This window comes from Melopsittacus undulatus, chromosome 3 (assembly GCF_012275295.1).
Source record: "Melopsittacus undulatus isolate bMelUnd1 chromosome 3, bMelUnd1.mat.Z, whole genome shotgun sequence".
In the NCBI taxonomy this organism is placed as follows: domain Eukaryota; kingdom Metazoa; phylum Chordata; class Aves; order Psittaciformes; family Psittaculidae; genus Melopsittacus; species Melopsittacus undulatus.
The window spans coordinates 47,233,965-47,261,170 of record NC_047529.1 but is presented as its reverse complement, the minus strand read 5'-3'; positions in this window follow the sequence as shown (position 1 = coordinate 47,261,170).

Here is a 27,206-nt window from a genome sequence, read left to right as displayed (position 1 = left end):
GTAAGACGCGAGCTCTGGATGCAAACCTGTGGTACCTGACCTCATGCCAAAGCACAGCCTGGGCTCCATCGGCTATAGACATGTCTGTGTGGACAGAATGATGACTGGTGAGCCGCTGGCTGCAGTCAGTGCAGCAGTCCCTATGGCCCTGTGTTTTCCTAGCTAATATTTAGTTGAGAGCCCTCCAAGGAAAACCCATGGGACACTGGTGCCGGTGATTCAATAAGTGTCATTCTTCCCTCTGACTCAGTGTACAACCATTTCCCATAAATGGGGTTAACAAGTACTCGATGGATGGAGAGAGTTGTCTTTTAGGCCAGACATGAAAAACAGAAGTCCTGAACAGTAGTGTGAAAAACATTTGTAACTACAGCAAAGTAAAGGGATTTTCCTAGTTCAGTATAAACAAATGGGTTCACTTCTGCACATTTTGCTAAAGCAGTATCAGACCCATTTTCCATTGAGAGCATGCCAGCTTTAGAGCAAAAGTAGTCCTGGTTTAGGGTGAAAATTACTCTTTTATTATGTACGAACAAGGTGATATTTTTGTCTGGGTTTTGTCCTGCTGTGAGGGATGTGAGGTCAGGCAGTGAAGAGGAGCCATTACACCCAGCACATGAAGGAAGTGGTGGTGAGGGAGGACCACCACAGTGGGGCTGCATCCATGAGGGTGCCTTAGCCTGAGCTTTACCAGGCAGATGTTTGAAATGATGCCTCGATACATGCCACCAGAGCCTCTAGCTGCTGCAAACTGAGCAGGGGTGCTGAGCCAGTGCTGCCCCATCAGAGCTGTGCTTCCCTAGCAATAAACAGATCTAACATGCAGCCCTGCAGTTCCACCCTTCTTATAGATGCAGATTATTAAAAAAATACAAAATATACCAAAAAAAGTATAGTTATAAGGCAGGGTTTAGTGAAAAAAAAAAAGTAGTAACATAGGGTGCATCTAATCAGAATGCTATAGTGAAGACATCTCATAAAAAACAAATCAAAGGCAGGTACAAGCCACATGGCACAGTGCTGGCCAGGACCCAGACACTCACATTAGACATGCGTAAGTGTCTGGGTGGTACAAGATGTCACAGCGAGGTGGGCTATTGGCCATAAGCAGCTGAGGATCTCTCCTTTAAGGGGGTTAATCACAGCAGCAGTCATTGCTGTCAGGGAAGAGAGACAAGGACACTCTCCACACCTGCTCAAACCAAGTAACTGCAGGAACTTGTTGCTGTAACCCCCATGCTCCTCGCCCATCCCTTCTGTTTCTCTGCTCTTGCCATATGAAATTTCAGTATAAGCTCTTCAGAAACAGAGCTCACCATTTCAGTTTTATTGCCATGTGTGGCTATGGCTGTTATTGTATGTATAAGGACCCCTAAATATGCAATGATAAAGATATGGATAGCTAATGCATATATACCAAAAGCCAGAACATATAACAGATAACAGATGCAGGACCTGGTGCTCCAACAGAAGGGCTGCTGTGGCATTACTCACTCTGGACCACAGCGCTAGTAATACGCAGTGCGATCTTCTAACAGGTTACACAAACACAACTGTTACCCACTATCCAACTTCATGGACTTCACATGGCATAGAAACAATGGCCCTGGAGACATGCAAAAACTCTCCAGCCACATGTGGTTCCAGTCAAAATTAGTGCAGGTACTCAGCACCTCTGGAAATCCAGTACTTCATTTTCTCCTTGCAGCCTGAAAAACACCATTCCCTTCTCACCTCAACTGTGCAGCAGCTTAGATACCCTCACTGAATTTTCTGTTTAGAGGTTCCTTTATTCTGTTTTCACGTCTTGCAAAGGGAGCTTTGGACAGCCACACTGGAGACTTTGAAAGGAGCTGGTCCACTTACTTAGAGACTAAATTATTTGGTTACAGGCGGTCATTAGAAATCATTGTTCATCACAATTATTTCTTCCTGTTGGGCTTTATTTAATTGCTATTGGATTTCACCCCTGGGTGAGCTCAAAGGCATTTTAGAGAGACAGAGAAGAAAGAATCACTTGCATGAAGCCGTTGTTTCTCCTACAGGAAACACTTAGTCCAGGATGCAGTTCAAGGTTAATACACCTAAATTTAAGTGCCTTCTGGTGAAGTAGATGCCTGAAATCCCGTTACAGATGGAGCTTGGAGAGTGAGTCAGCTTACTGTAAACATCCTGCCGCTGCGCAGCTGAACACCGCATAGCCTCTGCAGACAGTTTGGGCAGGGTATGGAGCAGACACTTTTGGTGATTTAGGGTTTCTGCTGCTCCTGCTGTGCATGAAGATGATCACCTGTCCTACACCCTGAGCACAGATGGTGGGACTGCATGAGACAAGGAGGAGGAAACCTGTCCCCAGGCGCACACGTTGCTACCCACATTCACTGGCTCCCTGGCCCTGCTGTCATTAAAATGTCTTCACCACTCAGTAGCAGCACATTTGACACTGGGTTTTGGAAAGCTCAGAGTTCATCCATCCTCTGACACTTGTACAAGCATCTGCCACTTTGCAGATAGCTCTGATTTATTATTTTTATTATTTATAGACAGACAGCCATGATTGATTATTTTCTGATGAGAGATCTTTCCCATTGTGTCAAAAAACTGTGCTCCTTGATGCATTTCGTTTCTTTCTTTCCCTTCTTGCGCAGTGACAGAGCCACCCTTTGCTCTGTCATCACTGGCATCTCACTGGAGCTCTGATGGGACTGGGTGTGCAGGACAACGCTTTTTTTATTTGCTTGCCACTTCCAAAGGGAGCCTCATTTCCTAGTTTAACCAGTGCTGCACTGAGCAGGGCTGGTGTCGCAGTGCATTTGGGAGGTGAAATTTAATTGGAGCTGTACAGCTTTTTGCACATATTTCACAGATACCTAAATGCCTCTTCTGTTCTCTCCTGCTTCTGCCTGTGCTGATGGCCGCTGCCCCTCAGATATTGCTGCACAATGCATACACGCGAACAGTTTTGCAATCCTCACATATATTTTAGGACAGGTGTTTTTTGCTGAAGGCACGAATGCTACACCAGGTATTGCAGATTGCTTCTGGACAGAGACGTACTGATGAGGAGCTGCTGACAGGTCTCCCACTTCTGCCTGGTGCTTCTTTCTCAGCAAAACTGTGATAGCCATCAAAGACAAATGTCCAATTTCCCTGCAAAGGATTAAGCAACTGCCCACGTCCAAACATTTACATTAATGAGCATTCTCAGAATTTCTTTATTAAAATCTTTTCTTGTTTCTCTAGTTACATGCACAAAATGCTCCCAGCTGCAATTAAAAATATAGCAGGGATTCAGATGAGCGATAAGGGCTATGGAGACACTTTGGAAATAAACAGCTTAAGAGAGAGCCAAGAACCATCCTTACTTCCATTTTGCTGAACTCCACATCTCTCATTATGCTGTGGGGCAGCACTGCTCCAAGGACTGCTCAGCAGTGTGCTGACCCATGAGACTGGATCCACCTTGGATCAAGAGGCAGAGATGATGGGCAGGTGTCCCTGCATCCTTTAGCAGTGGGAAATTGTTGTATGAGCCCTTTGTCCCATCTGGACTTCAAACTCATCCCTATGCCCCTCCCCAAAGCGCAGCCCATGGCAGCCCCAGACACAGGGGTACAGTCAGCATTTCCTCCAATGGAGATTTTTAATATCAGGTAACTGTCTGGGGTATGCTCATAAATGCACATGCATACATCTAAAATAATTTCATTAGGTTTCAGACTCATCAGACCTAGAATAAAAACTAGCTTTATAGGTATGTTTGGTTGTTATGCATTTAACTAAGCAGTAATGGTATCTTTGGGTATGGTACAAGCAAACACATGAAATACTTCTATAGTTGAAGACCAAGGAAATCAGAGGTGCTGACAAGAAGAATAAACACAATGAAATCATCAGGGGAAAGAAAGGACATTTCTGGAGTATCTCTCTGACGGCAGCAAAATGCCCATAAATGTGATCAAAGTTTATCAGCTTGCTGTTTCACAGATTGCACATCCAAATGCCACCAAAGCTCACAGTCTGCAGTTAGGCTTTACACACGTTCCTCCCAGCTGTGGCAGGGCATAGTTCCAAAAACTGGGATCTCATTAAGTTACTCCATGTACATTGCATGCAGGGGTCCACTTTCAACCAGCTTCATAAACAGCAGAGCAAGGGAATGTATTTACAAGCAAGAGGAACAGATAAAAAGTGTTACATAGGTGAGTGTGTGTAGATAAAACAGTGACAACCAGGTATATAGCCATTAGCTTTGACATTTGGCTCCATAAAGACTTTCCTAAGTATCCAGTAGCTTTGCTTTAACTAAAAGCAGCCTATAAAGGATATCTATTTAGTTCATGCTTCATTAACTAAATAACACAACATCCTTCATTGTATTCTATTAAATAAGCCAGCATGGTTATGATGTTTCCATTTTGCAACACCATAGTCATGATTGTTTAATAGGAAGTAATGGGATATTTTACTTTGCAACACAAAGTTGCCAGCGCTGATTTTATAACATATTTACTTCAGGTATTCTTTTCTTGCTTAAAGAAGGGGAAAAAATTGACTGAATTGGCTTCAATCTCCATTGGCTGCTTGATTTGGAAAAATGCCTAAGAGAGACTCAGCAGAGATTACCAGTCTGTTTCCATTTGTGACACCATACAAACACAGATCTCAGTTCAGAACTGAAATCCTCAAAGATATCACTAAAATGCGGACTGTCTCCCCTGGGGCCAGACATCAGCCCAGGGTGACAATGCTACCATGGTAAGCACAGTGATGCATACATACAATACTTTGCCATCTCCTCTCTAATTTCTCTTCATCCTGAAAAATACTCAGACATGCAGCAGCTCCTCAGAGCACCAGCCCAGACAGATATCTTGATTTAACCCTCAGTACCCAAAACAGCACAACTGTTTACTGACAAACAAAATGTCTACTGATACCAGCAAACACCTTTCACTTCTAAACAGAAATAAACCAAAAGTTAATGGGTTAATTACCTCCATAATCCCTTATCAAAATTAAATAATATAAATTTCAGAAAGCCCACTAGGGTAATGAGTCTATGTCCTAGTTTACAAAGACCCTTCAAAATGCAATGAATTTGGCTGTGAATAATGCCTCCCAAAAAGGCAGCTCTGGAGGTGACACTTGCAGCATCCCTCCCACTGACAGACTCCAAATCCTGGTTCTTCCTTTGTGGCCCCAGAGAAGGGGGGGAGGATGAGGGACAAGGGATAGGGGTAGGGAATGAAACATGTTTCATTTCCAGCATACCGGCAGTATTTAACCCATAGGGACACCTCCCACAGCAAGCTTACCTTTTATTGAGTAAATTAGTAAGTGAAAGATTTCTCTGATGGCAACAACTGCACTAAAGCATCGCTGGGGCTTGTCTGACTCTGGCTGTTCAGCACACACTGAAACCACAGTAAACTTAATGAAGCACACACAGACTCCATTGCTGTTGAGTTTCCTGTTGATGAAGAAATTATAAATCTCTCTTGCTGCCTACAGTAATTATAACTTTCCCTTTTAAACGTGCAGAAAAGAAAGTCATAACTCTTTTTGCAAAATCATCAAAGTTACAACTTTTACAATACCATTACATCCTTTAGCATAATTTAGGTAGCATCGAATCTCATAGATAGACAGTGGGTGACTTCGGAAAAGAAAAGGTAGTCAGGATACTGATTGTGACTTGTTTAAAACATATACTTGATATCTCCTCAACAACTTGAACCTGGAGCTGAAAATCATAAGTGTGTTATGAGCATCCTCAGCTCACTAATATTTTCTGGTGATACCTGTAAGTGAAACATAAAGTATGTTTTATTATCATGTGAGTACAATCTTCTAAAATGCCCCAGCTCAATAATAAATTACAAATTATGTCTGTGAGCAAATAATTGCATGAACATGTAGAAATCTCAGGAAAAATATATTTACAGAGTAAACAACATTTTGCAGTTCTTCATTTAGCTATAAAATGTTTTCTGGTTGTTCTTAAATTAAAATCATGTCTAAACTACATTTTTAGACAATACCTCTTACACAGTTCTGTCCCTACAGAGTTAATTCTAAAATGAAGATTTTAGTGATTTGAAAATATATATATGCCTTTCAGTTAAACCTACAAGAAACTAGGTTCTCATCCTGCTGGGGAACTTCAACCATCCTGACATCTGCTGGAAAAGTACCACATTTTGCTACAGGCAGTCCAGGACACTCCTGCAATGCACTGAGGATAACTTCTTAAGCAAGGTAATAGACAGCCCTACCAGAAGGGATGTGATAGCGGACCTGCTGGTCACCAGCACAAGTGATCTGATTGGTGACGTCAAGATTGGAGGCTGCCTGGGCTGCAGTGTTCATGCAGGGGTGGAATTAACAGTCCTGAGGGATATGAGTCAGGCAAAGAGTAAAGTCAGGACCCTAAATTTTGGGAAAGTAAACTTCCTAAACTCCTAGCTCTTCAAAGAGTTAGTCAATAGGACTCCCTGGGAAACTGCCTTTAGGGACATGGGAGCACAACAGAGCTAGCAGATCCTTAAGGATGCCTTCCACGGAGTACATGAGCTCACGATCCCAGGTGTCAGAAATAGGGTAAGAAAGGCAAGAAATCAGCATAGCAGAGTTGAAACTATCGGTCAAACTAAGGGGCAAGAAGGAAATGCACAGGCAGTGGAAACAGGAACAGGTATCCTAGAAAGAGTATAGGAATGCTGCCTGGTTATGGAGAGATGGAGTCAGGAAGGCCAAGACACAGATGAAGCTGAAATTGGCAAGGGATGCAAAGAATAACGGGGGCTTCTAAGGGTATGTCAGCCTGAAAAGGGAGGTCAAAGAAAGCATACCTTTGCTGATGATCAAGACTGGTGAACTCATAACAACAGACAAGGAAGTGGCAAAGGCAACATTTTTGCCTCAAGACTTCATTGACTATTTCTCTTCCCACACCTCTTGAGTGGATGGACCATAAGACAGGGACTGGAGGAGTCTTAGGACTGTCCATCCTAAGGAAAAAGATCAGGTTTGTGACCACCTGAGGAACCTGAACATATGTAAGTCTGTGGGACCTGATGAGATGAGTCCCAGAGTCCTGTGGGAATTAAACATGAGCTAAAATAAATGGAATAGCAATTTACCATAGAAATGGTGAGAGTCACAATCTGAAAGTAACAGAAAAGTATTATTTTTAATCATGTCAAATCCTGCCTGTATCTCTGGAGTTTACCTGCATTCAAGCTAAGATGGGATGAAAAATCCCTGCGGAAAAAAGCCTTCCACATAGGCTTTATTTTACATTTTTACAAGGACCATCTCAGAGGTTAATTCAGGGCCTGGGAAGGGTCCAGAGTAATAGCCTTGTACAAATGAAATGTGGGAAGAGTTTAGATAGACCAGAAACCCTGGGGAGGCAGATGAGAAGGCAGAGGCAGGAACCTTGGGTAAGGACAGCAACATGCTGGGCAACCAAGAGATGGGTAGGGTGAAGGTGTGCTCAGAAATCTTTGGCTGGGCTGGTTTCATGTGAGGGCACTGCAGACTGTCAGACTGAGATTAAATGAGATTTACTGAAGAGTTGCTTATTGCTGAACAGAACACAACTGCCCTACAAAGCCACATTCAAATGTACATCAAGATGTGAGATGAATGTTTCTTATAGCTAAAATCAGTGCCACTGTTTGCCCTCTTTATTTTCACACAGCTTAGGAACAGCAAGGTATCAGAGTCCAGAAATGAGATTGGGGACAATCACTGAAGACCTAGTTCTTTAAACTCGTTTTTATATCTTGTTGCCTTTTTTACACATCTTTAAGCATTTCCTCACCATGCTGATCAATGTGTTACAATAATGTCGTTATTACTTAAAAGGTCATATCCACCAATATGACAATAACACAATAACCAAGACAAGAAATAGCTAGCTGTGGGTCTCATAGCTAATTAAAAATAATTAATCAGACACTACAGACATTCTGACTTAAAAAATACATATCTTTGTTATTCTTGCCATCCAGTTCAGCGGGTCCCAGAAGGTGAACCTACTAGCTGTCTCCTCCAAATATTAGTGCAAAAATTATGTCCTCAAAAGGAAGCAAAAAAGTCTTGTGCTCTTGAATGCCCTGAGAGGGAAAGAAGCAAGAGCTGCCTGAGACCAGCTTGTACCTTCTGCAGGACACCCATCGCAGATGTGACTTGCTCTCTGGGTATTCAAAATTGATCATTTGTGTGTGACTTGCTCTCTGGGTATTCAAAATTGATCATTTTATGGAGTTTTATTGAAATATGAGCTCGCAGTTCCTTCAGGGAACCCATTTTTTTGCTGTTCCTGAGGCTCTATCAGGAATGAAGTCTGACCACTGGTCTCTGTCATGGCACATTGCGGATCCATGTTATCCGATGCAACTGCAACGGAAGAGCACATCAGAGTTGTGGGGTCTGAGGAAAGGCTTTGGGAGAGGTGTGTGTCATTGTGGGGAAGTGAGAGGTGCTCTCATATTTCCCAGCAGATAACTGGGGTTCATGGGGCAAGAAGGCAACTTGTTCTTACATTTGAAAGCCCTCTGCAGGGAGTAATGGCATGCAGTCTGTGTGTGTGCAAATAATTACACACTTCACATTGCTGTTGTGATCCCAGGAAATGAAGGAAGGAGAGTTCTGCAGCTGATGTGTTCTTTGCTCATGTCCAAGGCAAAGTGAGTGAGGATTTAAGCTACAGGTACTTCTCTCAGAAGTGATTAAAGAAATAACTGAAACAACAAACAACAACCCCCTAAGCCCAAACATGTCTTGATAGAAGAGCAATTGCTGGTAATGCTCTGACAAAACTGACTAGGCTGCTGATTAGGTCTTTTTTTGTTGTTATATTGACTGGATTCTCTATTAAATCCTTAGAGCTGTGTTTGAGTAACATTTACAGCACCACAGGACCTATACTATGAGAAATAACCTCAGTAAAGTGACAGATGCAATACATGTAGAGATAAATGAAACAGGAATCAAAGCCATGCAAGTGGGGTATGTATCTTCTGTCAAAAGTGAGGTGAAAATCATTAACCAGTTCTCAGACAGAAACTTAAGCAGAAAGCCCAAGGACATGGGTAGAGGAAGAGATGTTCTTTCTAGGCTCCTTCATCTCACATCCAAGAGATAGGAGAGTGGCAGCATAGCACTGCCTGCTTCAGTTCAATGAAGCTCTATCCCAGGTTGTTTGCTCTGTTTTTCATTGGGGAATAATTGAGTTTTGAGCCTTTGTTTTCCTTTCCTGATATCTCCTAACCAGCACCAAATATAAGTTCTGATCAATGTAATTCTCACATAGGTGCTATAAGTTCTGATCAATGTAATCTCACATAGATGCTTGACAGAAACATGCAAGTGGCATCCTGAAGATCACCACCAGATTGAAGCAATCATCATCCCATTCCTACTTGCTATGGTTCTTTAGCAGTCCTCAGGAGTCCTGCAAACAATACCCAAACAACACAAACGCTGTGTCACTTTTCCTTCCTGTTTACACTAAAGTATACATTTGTACAGATAAACTTAGACCAGCTGATTACTGTAAGACTGACCTCCAGCCAGAGGGAATGAACATCTGGAGGATAATAATTTTAGCCTCAGATTCCTTTTCTGGGAATGGGAAGGGGTTTTAATGCACTCTTCCAAAAGGCAAAGGACAGAAACCAAATTTGTTTGGCAGGTGTTGGCTTTCTAAGCACCACGTGCTGCAAGCAGCTCTGCAAATCTATGGAGGCACGAAAATCTGAGCAGAAACGGTTGGATGCTGAAGGGTAGAGTGAGGGTCTGGAGTATACAGCAGAGGAATACAGAAACGTGGGAGAACTGCTCAGAACATGCTAACCACAGACCAGGTAGCGCATCCCTGCTCTCTTCTCCTCACTAAACTTTTGGAACAGCAGTTGCAAAAGAAAAGTGCCAGAAAGAAGGGTTTATCTGTTGGAAAGAAGGGTTTTCAAGTTCCCCAGGGATGCAGGAGTACAGGTGTCACTGGCTTTCAGCAGTTTCCTCCAAGCTTTTGAAATTCCAGCCTGCTTGCTTTGCACACATACTCCCATGACCTTCATGACTGCAGCATCTGAGCACCTCACTGTCTTCCACGCATTGATCTTCCCAGCACCTCTGCTAAGCACCCCAGCTGTAACAGCTCTGGCTTGTAGTAAGTACAGAGACCAAAGGCTAGAGCCACAGAAAGATTTGGGTATTGTGCTGACCAGCATTATGAAATATAACATGCATCTGGCAACACAACATCAGGCCAGGTGTTTTTACAGTACACAGGGAAGCTCAGGGCTGTACAGGAACAAGCAACTGTCCTTCCAGCGCCCCGCAGGGACTGTAACACACGGGGCAGCTGGAAGCATGTCATTGCACTAGAAGGGTTCAAGGATATCTGTGGGATGTGAAGGGTCATCCCCACTGTCACATTCTGTACACATAGCGATGTCCTTCTGAAGCCATCTCAACTCCTCACTGCTCCATCTTGTTAGAAAGCTCCTTATAGATGCCTTTCCTTGGGTGACCAGACAATTTCCATTTCTGACCTGATTTACTTCAACAACAATCTTTTTCTACTATCATTTCACCTAAATAGTTCTTTTCCTTCCCTATGATTTCATCATTTTTTCATGAAGGTCCTGCTTTATTCATATCATTAAGACAAGTCACTCTCAGCCTCCACATGGAAGATAAAGTTTCCACTGCCTCCACTACCCTTAAAGCCTTTCACCACATGTGTTCCACTTTATCTGTTATTAAAACACAGCTAATCAGAGCTGGAAATAGTTTTCTAAACAAAATCATACATAAAGCCTTGCACCGCACTGCTAATGCTTTCCATATCTCTGAGAAGATGTTGTCTCATCCTAAAACTTCAGATCTCTTTAGACCACATTTTATCTGCAGCCTCCAGGTCTCCTGCAGCTGGGTGCAGTTGCTGTGACTGCTCAAGAGGCACAAGGAGTCTGGCTCTCCTTGCTTCTTACATGTGTAGCAGTCCCGTGATCAGCACCTACTTCATAATTAACTTCTGGAACTTTACTCACTGGGGTCTTTCATGAACAGTGTCCATGGGCACCATGGGAAGGAAAGAGAGGGAGAACCACCCTGTCTTTTGGCCTATCATCAGGAGTGCAAAACAATGAAGTCTCAAAAACCAGCTCCGCTAAGTCTGAGGCTTTTCCTCCCAGTCACTAAAGATTTTCTGAAGACTCTAGGACATCAGAGCTACTTTGCTGCTCTGTGAGACCCCATCCTCTCTCCCCTGTCCTCACTTGGTAAGGAAAGTGCTGAGAGAGAATATACACTTGTCTTGTTGATTCACTGGACTATGGTGCTGAAACCATCTCTGTATATTTTAGTTGGGTTCCACAGAAGGAACAAGACAGCAGAGCCCCACTTGATTCCTCTTTTTTTTTCCTTAACCCTGTTAGCAGAGCTTTCTGACCAATTAGAAAATAGCAAAGAACAGTTTTGTACTTTGAAAGTGCATATGATCTGTCATTCAGAGCAATTTCTAGGGCATAGAGGCAATTACTACAAGGAATATGCCCCACTGCAGTAAGAAACAGCTCCCTCAAGCTCCCCATCACCTGACTGGGCACATAGTCTCTATTTCATAGAATAGTTAGAGTTGGAAAGGACCTTAAGACCATCTAGTTCCAACCCCTCTGCCATGGGCAGGGACACCTCACACTAAACCATATCACCCAAGGCTCTGTCCAACCTGGCCTTAAACACTATCAGGGATGGAGCATTCACAACTTCCTTGTGCAACTTGTGAGGCTCCTGAACGTGGTGTCTCCCCTAGCTCCAGTGCTGAAGGCTCCTCTCTGGAGCTTAATAAAATTATCTGTAGGAACCCATAGTCTAGTTTTAAATACCTGTCGTAACCTTCTGGAATACATACCCAAGCATTTTATGAAACTCAAAAAAAACCCCTAAGATAAGAACTATATTACAACAGGAACACCAAAGCTGCTGTGTCAGCCCTACTGTGCTTCTGAGGTTAAAAGAAAACAAACAGAAAGTAAACACAGTAGAGAGAGTACAAAGTGAAAAGCAATGAACATACCAAGGTACTGTTTGATAGAGCTATCAAGCAAGTGTGTTGTAATTGTTCAGTTTAGTTCTTAAAGTATGAAACTTCTAATACTGAGAATCATCTTTGATATGAACAAGGGAACAAGTGTCTTTGATATGCAGAAAAGTAAGTGTGCTTGGAAGAGACATATCCTGTGCCCCTTGCACGATTATGGAAATATAACCAAAATGGAGCTCTTCAGTGAGCTACAGGCATCTTTGATGGGATTTGAGCAAGTAAGTGACAGGGCAGACTCTGGGCAGTTGTGTGCTAGGAGCTTACTGCACTTATGAAGAGAGTTATTGTGGTCTCCAAACTGTCATCAGAGTTTTGGGGAAAAAAAAGTCTATGTCTAAGCAGAGATGGTTATGCAGAAAACACATTTAGAACTTATTCTGAAGTCAGTCCAAGTTTCATGTCATAGCATTGCTCAACCACATTCCTAGCGTTACTTTGGATGACAACTGAAAAGGGAACTACCTTTTCTAGCAAAAAGACAAACTTCTGCTCAGCTGAACTATTTGAAATTACCTGTGAAAGAACCATGTGACTTACATTTCTGGGACTGCAGCAATGAGGAACATCCCATAACTCAAGGTCTCATTCAGGATAAAACCAGATCTGACCTCTTCCAATGGGTAAAAGATGTTTTGACAAAACTTTCTGTTCTGTCGGTGAGGGTAAATCATGACAACTAGAGCTGTTGAAACTACACCCACCTAGATCACTGTGCTGCTTCTTCCACCTTTCTTCATATGTGTACCATAGGTTTACTGTGGTTGTTGCTGTTATTAGAAATTACAGTCACAAGATTTGATATGCCATTGTCTATACAAACAAGAGGAAACCACAACCACACTGGAGACCTCCCCCTTTAAAGTCAATAAACATCAGGATTAATGGAAAACACCAGATCCATCAGTCATGCTGGCATCCCCCTATGCCAGGCACCATGAGCCTGTTAGTGACTGAGAAACAGTCAGTGTCACATACTTAAATTACTGTGTCATGGATGCCTTCAGTAGCACCCCATAAAAGGCCTTCAGAAACCTTGCCCCAGGCACTCAGGAATGTGACAGAAGAGGCTTGTCCTCAGCCAGGCTCCCGGAAAGCCCAGCACATTGAAAAAACACAGTTCATCATAAATTGCTGCATCCCATTCTGTTACAGATACAGATGCAGCCATGTGCACGCATCTGGCCATGAGTGTGTGACAGCTGTCACCTCTCCAGCTATTTATTGCCCTGGGACAGAAAGCTCTGCACTGCAGCATGCAGGACTCCCTGGCTTCATGGCAAAGGAAAGCAGCTGGAACCGCAAAGCAGTGGGATCCAGCAAAAGCAACCTGGTTATGCAGTGTTCATCACCACTTCGGGTGTCTCACCGTAGATGTGGTAAATAGATGAAATGAAAGCAAAGGAACAGCCCAAGGTTCCCATGTACATTTAAGATTGCTGGCCACCAGATTCATGGAAGCAGTGATGCAAGTGGTATGAATTAAGTTCATAACTGCTGCTCATTTTTCTGGGTGTAAAAAGCCTTAATTTTTAGGGAGGGACGGAGGGAATCAGCAACACAACACATGCAAAATAAATTAGTGGTTCATCCCAGAACCAGCGGACCATAACTGTGACTGCCTAGTTCTTGTTCCTGTCTGGTTTTGGTCTCTGTGACTCATAAGCCCAGCAGATGATTCCTCCAAAACCCCAGCGGTTGGCCCTTTCATCTGTTTCTTCCCAGCTATCTTCAGCTCCATTTAGATCTTTGTTAATGTTTTGTTGACACAATGTTCTTGGTCATCCATGGCCTTTCTTCTCAAACATTTTCTGGACCCATATTGGCCACAGGACCCTGCCAGCTTTCCACTATGTGCCTAACCAGCTTTCCTACCATAGCTTACTGGTTGTGGTCCAGCTCTCTCAGACATTTCCAGACCCATAACACATCACGCTCTCTCAGCTCTTAACCTCTGTCAACATTATGAGACAAAGTGAATGGTTTTAACTCTTACCATTCATATTTATTTCCATAAGAAAGTGGTGTTGGTTCTTCACTGTTTCAATGCTTTACCTTTTGAAGGGTTTTCACCAGCTTCTTTCCTTGGCCTTTCCTCTGGCTTTTCTGTTGTTGCCATATCAGCATGGGCTCACCAAGGGAACAAAATTCCTCAGCATTACTGACCTGTACTTTCTCTTGTTGAGCTGCATCTGCTGCTCTCCTCCAGTGAAAAGCAAGCAAGATTTATCCAGGCCTCCTCTCTGTTTTGACACTGTTTGGCACCTTTGCCTGCATGCCAGGAGTAGGTGATGCACAGCATCTGCTCGCCTGAGCATCTAGGGCTGCCGTCATCAGCCAGCACCACCTAAATGCTGCTTCCTGAGGCATCCTTTAGCCCACCCAAAAAAAGAGAAGTTGGCATCATCTTTGCCCAATTTCTGTCATTACCTTAAGCCAGCCTGCTGGTTTTGGGCCTTTTACACATGTTCACCACTAGTGTAGAGTTGTAGTTTTGTTTTTCTATTTCTTCGGACATCTCCCAGGTGCTATAACCTTCCCTGAGCTCTTCTCAAAACACCACAACTGTGAGGAGACCATTGCCAAGGCAGTACAGCTTGTGGCTGGCCCTGGCTCTCCAGTACATTTTCTGGAGTCTCTGCCAGCATCTGTGTTTGCTCCATACATGACCTCCCATCCCTTAAGCCTTCTCATCTATCCCCATTGGCAGCCAGCGTCCTTTCCTATAAAGCCAAGCTTGTCTTGCTGGTTGGAGATCTCATTGGAATTAAGCATGGAATCGAGACATTCAGAGTTATTAGTACTACAGTTAGCATATGTGCCTCTGGCTTGGCCAAGCCACAGTGCTTTCCACTGCAGAAAATGCTCCTCTGGGACCCACTGTTGTTTTCCTGTTAACTGGCACTGTATTTCCACAAACATGATTTTGCCCAAAGGAGATCCCAAGAGGAAAGCTGGTATGCTTCGTACAGGACAGCTCACCTCAGCAAACGTTTGTGGTGAGCATCACGCCCGGTTTTACCTTTCCTTTGCTGCCTTTCTCAAAGCACGAAGTGGGGCTGTGGGAGAACACGGTGAAAACTGCTTCAAAACTCTTTCAGAGTGAAAAGGTTGCTTCATGTTTCTGGCACAGAGACCTGAATTAGAACACTTCAAACATGCAAACAACCCCGGAACACTACAAGAGATCAGCCCAGCCATATCTGCCACATGGCTGACTTTATGAGAACTGGAAGCCATGCAGGTGCTGAACGGGGATTTTTGTAATGCTTTTATATGTTTTGTGAGCTTCAGAAGGGAATGCTTGGCATGAATACTGCTTGCGAAAGGGCTTTTCAGCAAGCGTATTAATCTGATGGGATCTGCCAAAATGAAAACTCCAGCTATCTTGCCATGGGTTTCCTGTATCTTTTGGAATGTTCATACAATAGGGAAAAATAGGGGGAGAGGTGTCGTGGTTTAAGCCCAGCAAGTGGTTTAATTATGATTATTATTTTGGAAGCTCAACAGCACTCTCAAGACTTTAACCATGGAAGCTGAATTGTGCAGTGAAACCACTGGCCTGCATGCTAGTTGCAAATCAGAAAGCTTACAAAGGTCTTGATAAAAGTTATTCCTCTCTGCAGAGCCCTGTAGGTTTCAGTAGGTTTGAGTCCAGGTACCGGCCTGCATGGAAAACAAAGAACCAGCTCTGATTTTCACACTCACACCCTTCCCACACCAGAAGCTGCAAGCAGGGCAGCAGGTGGCTGAGACTCTCTCAGGGCCAAGCAAGGAGCAAGCTTCCCTGGGTCGAGGATTCCTGTTGGATCCCATTCCCACCACTGCTTCCAGAGCTGACATGCTGCAACCCCCCTTGGCGGGGCTCATGACTCTGGTTTCCTCTGATGTGCAAGAGGCAATGTCTGAAGTTTTGTTTCTCAGTTTAGTGTAATGACATGTTTGTTGTGGGATGTAAAAATAGAAATGTATGGATATGGTAATCCCTCCCTGAAAGCCCAGCCAGTGCTGCTTAGGGGATGGCTAAACAAGCAAGCTAACCCCCATCACACTTTCTTGCATGTTTTTCATCATCCTTAGCTGTACCTATGTTGCAAGCTGAGGGTGGCCAAGTCTGAGAGGCAATGGCAAAAAAAGAAATAAACCAAGGGCTTTGTTTAAACATTTATTTTTTTCTGTTAAAGAAATTGTGTCAATTTGGAAATCTTACATCTGCATGGAAGTATTTTTAACTACCATTGCTACAAACCCTGCCTTAAAGTCTCTGGAGATAAAACCAGATCCCAGCAAATAAACCAAAGCCTAATCCCTCTCTTCCAATGCATTTACCTGGGTGAATCTCTGGCATCTGACACAGTGGCAGAAACTTGGTTCTTTTCTTTCAGGTAAATTTTCTGTCATGAGTAAAAGGAAGATAACAAAAACCAAAATATTTACAAAAGTAAGAAATGTAATGGGGAAAAAAAGCAAAGGAGGAGATGCCAGGCAAAGTTCTAATATAGAACAATTTAAACCAACTCCATTCTTTTAAACACAGATCTGGGTGTCAAGTCCACATCAAAGAATTAATTTAGTTTATTGCTGGCCAGATTTTTGGATGTTCTCCATATAAATCACTGGGGAAACCTCTTGGTCATTTTTTTTTCCCTTCCAAAAACAACACAATGAGCAAGGAAAGGGGAAACAAAGAAATTAAGCAGAACCTTGGTAGTATGTGCAGACTCCATCCCAGGAAAAAACAGTGAGATAGTATATACCAGTCCAAGTATATATAATAGAGACATATGTCAGTATACAACATTTAGTGAAAATACCATGGCAAGCTTGAACTAGAAATGCAAGTGATGAGGTAATTTTTAAGGTGATTGTGCTGACAGCACTGGGAGAAAAGCTCCTCAGATGTTTCCTGGTGTACCTGTGCTTCCCCAGTTGTAGGAGTAGGTGAGGATCTCATCCTGCTCATTGGATGTCCTGCAACATTTCCAATGGCATTGCACCAGCAACAGCAAGTAACCCTGTGACTGCAGTTAGGGCTGGGTAACAGCCTCTCGTTCACAGCCACATGGCAGAACAGGGCTCTTGGCATCACAGCATGGCATTGCCTGCCTGCTCAGTGCCAGCCCCTGCCCATCAGCCATGCAAACAAGAGCTGCTGCAGGCACTGGCATGTCCATGTCACCCCTGCTGAAACACACTCCCCCTGTGCCAGCCACAATCCAGGCAAGCTCATGGTGCTCTGGTCATGGCACTTCATACCCCTGAGCATCCCCACTGCCTTTGGGGAGGTTTGCACTCACTCTTTCATGGGCTGGAAGTTCTTCCTGGGTACATGCCAGAAATGGGGCCCCTGTGCCATTGTGTCATGCCCATGGCCTGTGTATTTCCATGCTTAATATCCCAGCCCTGCGAAGTCCTGCACCAAACCCCCACAGCTCTCCAGTCCAGGAGAAGCCATGGTCCATCTGTGCATCTCACAGCTGCCATCACTGGGCTCTCCCTGGTTTGAAGATTACAGCCAGCACAAAAAATGTTTCCAGGACTTTCTCATCCTGTTTATCCTGTTTCTTCTCATAGAAATGTGACAATCCCAGACCTCAGCAGTCAAAAGGCAGTGCTCCAGTTATAATGAGGAGAAGGGAGGAAAAACCAGGAGGAAAACAGAGCAGCCTTGAAAACAGGAGTCCAGAAGCAAGATAGGCTGTGGGGCAGGTGGGAGCTTGCTGGGGATCTGTCTGCATGTGCCTGCATCCGCTGAGCTGCAAACGCCCCTGCCTGGGGCTGGATCTGACAGCACTCAGATGGGCAACACAGGGAACCGTGCCTGGCACTTTGGAGTAGGATAATTATAAACTGGGCTCTGCAAGTGTGGGTTAGCTTTCACTGAAATAAACTGCTCGAGTCTATGCTGAATATCAACATTGTAGGCACAAGGGGCACGGCAGTAAATTGTAGTAGGATGAAATACCTACATTTAATTATGTCAAATTATATAGAATTTGAGAGTTTTTCTGATGCATGCTATTTAAAGTTATGCCTAAGTGCACTTCCTTGCCTGAATAAAGCAGCTTTTGTTGCAAGATGTGGGCTTGCTTTGTAGTTTATGATTTATAGTCTTCACCACATTTTGTCACTTTCTTGTTTCTTGACTGAGACATTTCTGAACATCTCATTTCAGATAATGGGATGCAGCTAGAGAGCCATACTGTATACAGCCTCTCAAAAAAGGTATGGGCAATGTTTTGTTGTATTTTATTTTCCTCCAAGATACTCAAATATCTAAAGTATGCTCTTCACCAAAGGTGTGTATACAACACATGCACACCCAGCCAGTAGTCATGGCTCCACCAGCCTAAAGTTCATACACTTCCACACCAGCTGGATGGGGACAATCCCACCAATCCCCATTGACAATATTTATTGATCAAACCAATCAGGAGTGAATAAACAGCCCCAGACAGGTCCAGCTGGGCTCCACATCAGTGGCAGCCTCCAGGGTTCAGCACCAGTTTGGGATGCTGCTTCAGGAGCCATGTGCTGTGCCACCAGGCTTGGCCTGCTCCTGTCACGGTGGGGCTGGCAAATTACAAAGCAAGGAGCCTCCATCTCAGGGACACCTAATCATTTCCACTGTGGGCAGAGGAAATGAGCGGCTGGTGAAGCCACCCACACAGCTCAACAGACCTGGAAAGAAAAGAGAGTGTATGTGCAAATGGGAGCCTGAAACCTGGCCATCCCGTGGGTTTGGTGGGCAGAAAGCAAGCCTACAGCCGCATCCTGGTGAGGGCTCACGGCACGTCAGCAGAGCAGCTAGCACGTTGCTCAGCCTCAGTAAGCACCACATGTAGCTGGTAGGGGTGGCCCTGACCTGAACCACTTATCCACATGGGAATGCACATGGGAACATTTCTGATCTGGTGCTCCTGCCATCACACAGCACCCTCAGCACCCTCCCAGAGCCAGAGGGAAACACTGTGGGGTGGCTGGTCCTGCACAAGCCCTGTCATCTTCTCAGCTGGTGCAACCAGGTTCTGGTGACAGAGAGGCAAATACTGATGGTTTCCAGGAGCACAGAACAGTATAGTCGTGGCTTTATTTCTCAGATACAGCATTAGGTCCATAAGCTCCCTGGCAGTGAACAGGGAGTGCTTGCAGCCATAACTCACCTGGCTGGAAGGAACTGCAGCAAGGCTTCCCTAGCAGATTTCACAGCATAGCACCAGGGTTAATGAAAGGATTAAAGAGCTTCATAAATAAGTAATAAAAGAACAAAACCCACCTGAATTTCACCATTCCCCAGAGCTGAAAAATAAGTAGATACATTCAAAGAACCTGCTTAGAAAATGTCCCCATATTTCATACCTAGATGAAGGATCGTAAGCTTTCATTATGGATATGGACAGATGTTACTGACACAGCAGAAGGAAATGACTAAAAACCAAGGACTGTTTGTCCTTAAAAGTAAAATTCATCAAATTCATTAGGAAAAATACTTTAAATTTCAGCCTCAGGGAGACATTCATTCACAAGCAGCCTCGTCCGTTTCAGTGTGCATAGACAGATGCAGACACAAATACCAGTTTGCTTTTGCAGCTGCGCTTCACTGAGGTCATTTTAACCATGTCAATAACATGAACATCCTCCTCCCCAAAAACAGCAGGCTGAATGCAGGCAGTCCCTGCACCACCACAAAACAGCTTTGCAAGAGCAGAGGTAGCATCAGCCTGAGGAGACTGAGCTGGTGTGGCAACAGCAGAAACCCAACCAAATTTTTGCCAGGCTTCGTTTAACCCACAGCACTAGGGTAGCTAAGGGCTCATTTAGCAAAGTCAGCAGCGAAACTCTCAGCAATGTCACTGCTGGTAGCACAAGATGAATCATAGGTTCTCTCTTAAAAGCTAATTAGATCAAGCACCATCTCCCAAAGGCTCACACTGTGCATATGACAAAACCCTATCACAGTCTGAGTGGGTGTTTCACCATCTTGATGGCTCTGAGCAGTGAAGAGCCGCAAGTCACCAAAACTGCCTCCACCCTGGGGGAGGAACAAGACGGAATGCAAGGGGTGGTATGCAATGCCAGCAGGCAGGGCACTGGAGGCAGGAAACATGCACACTGTGACTGCCAGGCTGGCTCCGCTAAGACTAGCAGGAGAAGGGAAGCCTGGGGACGTTGGGACCGCTGGTTGAGGTCACAGGGCTGTGACTTCGCTATGAAATGCTAGTGCCAACCACACACCTCTTCTCCCCCTCACTCTTCTCACCCAGCAGCAGCAGCAGCAGCCGCTGCTGCAGTATCTGCTCCACCACCTCCAGGAGCTCAGCCCCAGACCCCCACACCCAGGGGAGCTGTGGGTTGGTTGTGTCATGGGACAAAGCCAGGAAGCAACAGACTGAGGGAGAAGCGTGGGGTTCAGACTGTCTGCACTGCAAGGCAGTTCAACAACCACTTGCCTTTGCTTCAGCCATCTCCGTCTCAAGCGCAACAAACACCACTGAGGACAGCTCAATAACCTATACCTTGGTTTTGTTACACGAGAGACAGAAGTAATTTTAAAAGTTTAATTGCTGTAGTTGAAAAATTAGCCAGGTTGCTGGCAAAAAGGGAGGAGGAAAACTACTGTAGAGATGGGGGGCATGACAAGAAAAATAATCATTGGAAAGGAGTAAGAGTTAACGGTTACTCTAACCTTGTCCTTAGTCCTTTTTGTTCTCTACGTAACATTTGAATGGCAATCGGCTCACACTTTCCTTCCCAAGCTAAAGTCTGTATTGTGAATAACACACAGGACCAGTGGCTTACAGCGTGAGATGCGATTAAGCCACCGGAGCTGCACTTCGATGAGGCTGCACTTTGTTCCTCCACTGCCTCACTGCTCTCTCAAGAGGCATCTTTGAAAATTGCCGAGGTCAAGCCAGGAGGTATTGCAGCTTTATCATCACAGCAGACACAATCTTCCTGGGGTTTATGGGATAAATAATTACCAACAAACACTCTATGTATGACACATTCTGCTCAAGCACCTTCTGCTTTGACTTGAGGCACTGCCCTTCATCAGGCTGGGTGGCAGAGGAGAGCCTATAGCAATACATTGCAGCCATGGGTCCTGCTGGAGGCACTTTCCCTCTGTCTCCTGCACAAACCAACCCCAAATTTTAAACATATCTAGGTTGTCTCCTTCCTGCAAACCCCTGGATTAAGCAAATAAAGAGCGTGAGATGGCTGAGCTACCTGAGCTTGTGGCAAGCCGAGGTGCTGCACTGCAAATGCATGCAGACTTGGAGTCACACAGTGCCTGTTGTGTCCTAGGCTGTCACTGAACAACAATCTCTTTAATATCTCCTTTGTGCCACCACCACTGAGACTTATCACCGGGATGCGCTGCTCCAGACCAGCCAGACCCAGCTTCTGGGGATGTGCCAGCTCTTCCATTTGTCTCCTGTCACAGCTTATTTCCTGCCTGTTGTGAACTAAACTGCTCCTGTCGGGTACCACGCTGCTCTGACTCAGATGCTGGAGGGATGCACCACTGGGTCTGCGTGCCAGCTGCTGCCCACGCTGCCCACACTGCCATCACCTGCCCTCACACCAGTTGCTTCTCCAGCTCCTTGAATATCACGGTCCCTGTGTCACCCCCATGGTCCCACTGCCACAGCTTGGGCAGAGGTAGGGTTTGTAGCAGTGCTCCTGCCCTCACCCCAGGCCAACAAAAAAGGTACTTGGGATCCTGGAGTTGCTCTGCAAACCTATGGTATCCTCCATCCATCAGACCCTTGGCAAGGGCTGCCTCGAGGTGGTCAGCAGAGCCTAAATGGGCAGGGAAGCAGAGGGGAAGAGGGTACATCAGCTTCATTACCCACTACCCATGCCAGAGCCCTGGGAAGCCAAGCAAACTACACTGATGAAGGGGTTTCTCACTGACCTGCAGTTGGTGCTGACTGTGGGGACTCCTCTTCCTGCCAGCTCCCTGCCAGCCACTGGAGAAGCCCTGCACTTCCACCATCTCCCTCGTTCTCCAGGTTTCCCCCTGGGAAGGTCGGGATGAGTCTAGGTCAGGCGTGAGCAGCCCAAATTCATAGTGGGATCTAACCAGAGAGGCTTTTCTTGGAGGGGGAACAATTGTGCTTGTTTGTGCTGCTTCATCACCCAGGCTAAGGAGGATACCAGAAAGAGGTGTGGTGGAAAGACTGGAAAGAAACCATCTGCCTGCAGGCTGGGTCACTTACCTCAACACTGCCCAAGACCACACGGAACTGAAAGCAGCAGTGGCTCCGGCACGGCAGAGCTCACAAACTCTGCAAGAAGCACGCAGGCAACATAAATTCATACAATTGCTGTTTTCAGCAAGTACTCAGCTGCAAGCAAATGGAGTGCAAGTAAGCAGGAATGATTTAATTATCATATAAAAGTAATTAATTAGATGCAGGAATCAACAGGGAGTCCTTCTCAAACACTGGTGGCACATTGCTGTCAGTTGTAGAACAGTTAGCCACAGACCTTCTTGAGCAAAAACAGACACTAGTTTCTACTCTTAATGTAGTTCAATTATTTTGGCTTATTTTTTCCCCCCAAGACAGACAAAAATTGTTTTTGTTTTTTTTTAACCCCAAAAAAGGGTTTAAAAATGTAACCAAAGACCATTGAACAATTTCAAAACAAATAACATAACCCCAAAGCTGGTGTTAAGTTTTGCACTTATAATATGAAATAAGCTAAAAAAACAAGTTAATCAGTATTATTGATAAGGAAGCTTAGTTCTTTCTGTTAGAAGGCTGGGGATGAGTAAGGTGATGTTAAGTATGGGTTAGGCCATTGATGTTTGTAGCAGTTGAACTGAGGGACAGATGATCTCCTAGCTTCTTGCACCAGCTAGCGCACGGCCCCAGCACCTGCCTAACACTTTGTGTGCTCATTCTCCACTCTCTTTCCCTTGTCAGAAGCATGGAATAGGCAATGAAAAGTTAAGCATCTAATGCCCACATTTGGGCTGTGATCCCATGACAGCCACAGCCATCAGGGAATTAGATCCGGTTGCCCACACAAGCATCTAGCAACAAAACCCAAGATGAGCTAGGGTCCCCAACACAAGAGGGACATGGATCTGGTGGAGCAAGTCCACAGGAGGGCTGTGAAGATGATTAGAGGGCTGCAGCACACCTCTGCTCTGGAGACAGGCTGGGAGAGTTGGGCTTTTTCAGCCTGGAGAAGAGAAGGCTCCGGAGAGATCTTAGAGCTGCTTCCAGTGCCTAATGTGGGCCTACAGGAAGTCTGGAGAGGGGCTTTTTACAAGGGAGTGTAGGACAAGGGGAATGGCTTTAAACTGAAAGAGGGAAGATATAGGAAGTTCTTCACTGTGAAGGTGCTGAGGCACTGGCACAGGTTGCCCGCAGAAGCTGTGGGTGCCCCATCTCTGGCAGTGTTCAAGGCCAGGTTGGGTGGGGGTTAGAGCAACCTGGTCTAGTGAAAGGTGTCCCTGTCCATGGCTTTAAAGTCCCTTCCAACCAAACCATTCTGTGATTCCATTAAAGATATGCCTGAGCTAGCAGGTATGACTTGAGGACCAACGGGAGATCTGAACACTCTTAGACAAACCGAAAGCCAAGCAGCATACTTTACAGCTCCTCATGTGGCACTGTGCATAGACAACCAAGGCAAGCAGCAGAGTTAATTTCAGCCTACAGACTGAGTCAGATTACCCTAAAGGCACTTACTAGCTAGCTCACCTGCTTTGCTCAGCCATACACACCTCTATCTCGACATTTAGGTGTCTTAATCCTGAGCAGAATCCCACACACAGCTCCTGCAGGAAGCAAGGGGACTGCAGCACCCTCATCCCACGTTAATTCACCAGTGTTGTTCATGGCTTTGCTGAACTTCAACCAGGTCTTGCCCACATATTATCTTCAGATACTCATTAGAAACCTTGTGAGTTACAGCAGCCAACTCCAGCCATGGGACATTTATAAGGCTGGAGTTTTGCTCCAAATTATTCAGCTCAAGGAACTAACAGCTCTGCATCAGCCTGTCATCCAGGAGACAATCCTTTCTTTCATATGCACAACATGTCATATATCCCACTTTATGTACTTTCTGGGGATTTGAGCAATTTGTTTTGAAAATTGAGGCATGCACCAATCTTAGTGCTAGCATTTTATACAAGCTCACAGAAAAATCATCAGACATCAGGTATCCAGGCCTCAGAAAACAAAGGGCTCCATTTAGATGTCTGAACGCAGGCATCTTGTACCATTTGAGATGCCCTAAGGCACCCAAGATACACATGGGGTTGGCAGATATCACATAGGGCCTATGGAAGCAGCAGCTGGAGACATGGAGACCACGCAGGATACCCCAGGGTGTCTCAAATGGTACTTGATGCCAAAGTGTAAGCAACCGAATTAAGTCCTAAAAATCTTGTTTATGCTGAAGTCAGATGTATGTCTCCCATATCTAACAAACACGTATTCTGCAGAGCAGCTAAGCAGCAAAAGAGCTACAAAAGAATTACATCCTTATTTCAGGTCTACTGAAATCTGGCAGAGCCTGCAGACTGTGTCAGCTTATTTTGTTATGAACATATAATGCTCACTGAACCCCATGAGCTGATGTGATAACAATCTCTGCCAGCTTGCTGAATGGATTCCTTTCAGTTGCTGCCTCTGAAGTTATGTGGCTAGAACAGACCTTCTGCAATACACCAGTGCACCGGGAACACTGCTTTTTTAACTACAGGAGCAAGAGAACTGTCTGAAGAGATTCATGAGCTCAGAATTGATTATCAGACTAGAGGAGAGGAAGGTCATTGTGTCAAAGCTCTGTCAAGGCTCCTGGCTACTGAAGTGAGAAATGTACTACTGGTTGATTCTCTTATAAACACATGCACTTCCACAAGGGAGAATACCTCTAATGATTTAAATCCAATTTTCACTAATTGGTGCACTGTTTATTATTATGAAGTTGTTACAGCACTAACTGAGATGACAGACAAAGAGTATACAAGTCTTTCCTCTGCAGTTAATAACTCGGGGATCCCAATAAGCCTGTGTATTTCTTGAATTCCAGTATCAGGATCCAGCATTAAACTACACACCATAATTATTTCCAGCAATTTCCAGCATGACTAGAGAGATTATTAATTTCCTGGAAGACCAGCAAGGAGTACTGACATGATTTTTGCTTTAGAAGGTGTTACTTAAAGTGAAGTAATCACTGTCCAGGTTAAATCAGAATATTCTACCACATATTTTCTGCATAATCTAATTAAGAGACCTAGGTAGTTAAAAAACGGATAATATGACTTATCTGTGGATTTTATTATTAAGAAATAAATGAGAAACAGTTATTTGTGTCTAACAGTATAGGCCTTCCTGTCCAGTTTAGAACTATATGTCATTCTTCTGTAACATGCACTTTACAGAGCACAAGTTCCGTGAGTGGATACTGCCATCTAGTCAGGCTGCTGGGAGCAGCACCTGTTTTAGAACACGGGTATCTTTGCCAGGGAAAAAATATTCTATCATCCAAAATGGAGAAGAAAGGAAAACTTCATACGATTAAAAAATGACACATCACCACTCACTGAAATACAAAACCAGCCCCTCAACCAGGCTGTAGTAGTCTACATTAAGAGCAAATAGTTTCTACATGTTTATTAAGACATATGTTACTCTCTATCTCCATACACACAACTTGAACTTAAGCTCTGCACTAAGTTACAAACTGCTTTTACATTTAAAAACCTCAAATAAAAAGTGTATAGTATTCAGGCTATTAATTATGAAAGCATATTTTACTATGGCAGTACTATAATTGTATCTATTTTATATGCTTTCAAATGCAGTAACAGTACATTTTTAGAAGATAGTTATTTAAATATCTACTGATTTTCATAAAAGGAAGGAATAATTTTTAAACCAGTTTTCTTCATAAAACTAAAAGTTTACATGCAACACAAAAAATTGGAAATACATTGGCATCTATATTTTAAAAACAGTAATAAAATTCTATACATGGCATTTACAGAAGATTTACAGACAGATGTCTAATAATATCATTTTACTTTGATTTGAAACATTAACAATTAGCTTCATTATCAAATTGTGGGATTCTGCACAGAGTGTATGAACTAGGAAGGCAGAGTCTTACATAAAATAGTAGCAGGCCCTGAAAAGATGATTATTTAGCACCTTCCATCTGTACAAGTCCTGCTTGAGTTTAGTTCTCTGGAGCACAATTGCCCCATGTTATAAGCACTGAAATCACACTACAGGGATTGCTCCCGAGATCTGGGAGCATGACACGAAGTACCTCAGAGCCCCAAGAAGCACACCACTTTGAGGAGCAAGTGTGTGCACTTGGGCACCCATAATCAAAGGCCATATTTCCCTTGGATTTCAGTGGATCACCTCATTAACAATCTTACAAATCATCAAAGTAGATGATGGAGGGATATGCGGGTAATACCTACTGATATTCAGAGCTAAGTTATCCTCCTGAGTTTCCTCCCTGCCGTGTTTTAACCACCAACTTGAGAACTATCCTGAGCAGGTTTGTGTACAAAGTTATCCTTCTTTCTCCTTGAATGATCCCCCTGAATCATAATGGAAGTGTGGTTATCTGGCTACTGGCATACATCTTCCCACCCCTCCACTCCTTCCGCCATGTAGTAAGAAGCAACACAGCATGAGATTGATTTGGTTACTTTGCTCTCTGTACAAAAAGACTATGAACTGCTGAATTCACACTTAATTTAGTTGGTGGAAAAATGAGCAGAGCTGGTACCAAAGGAATTCAGTAATAAGCTTTGCAACTACTGTGCTGGAAGAAGACCTGCTGCCCTTTGAGCAGTGCTGGAATGTAGGACAAGAGAGGATAATTTTCACAACGCATTTGCTGTGTCCTTGGTGTGTATATAGAAAAGAAGGGCAGTACTGAAAACCAAGCTTCAATCAAACTTCACCTGAGGTCAGAAACCTTCAGTCTGAAAGGCTGGACCTCTTTTTGCACTTAGGGATGTTCAGTGCCCTTTATATTAGCACAGGAAAAATAAACATTCAGGTTTAATTTTACACTAAATTAGAGTCTTTTT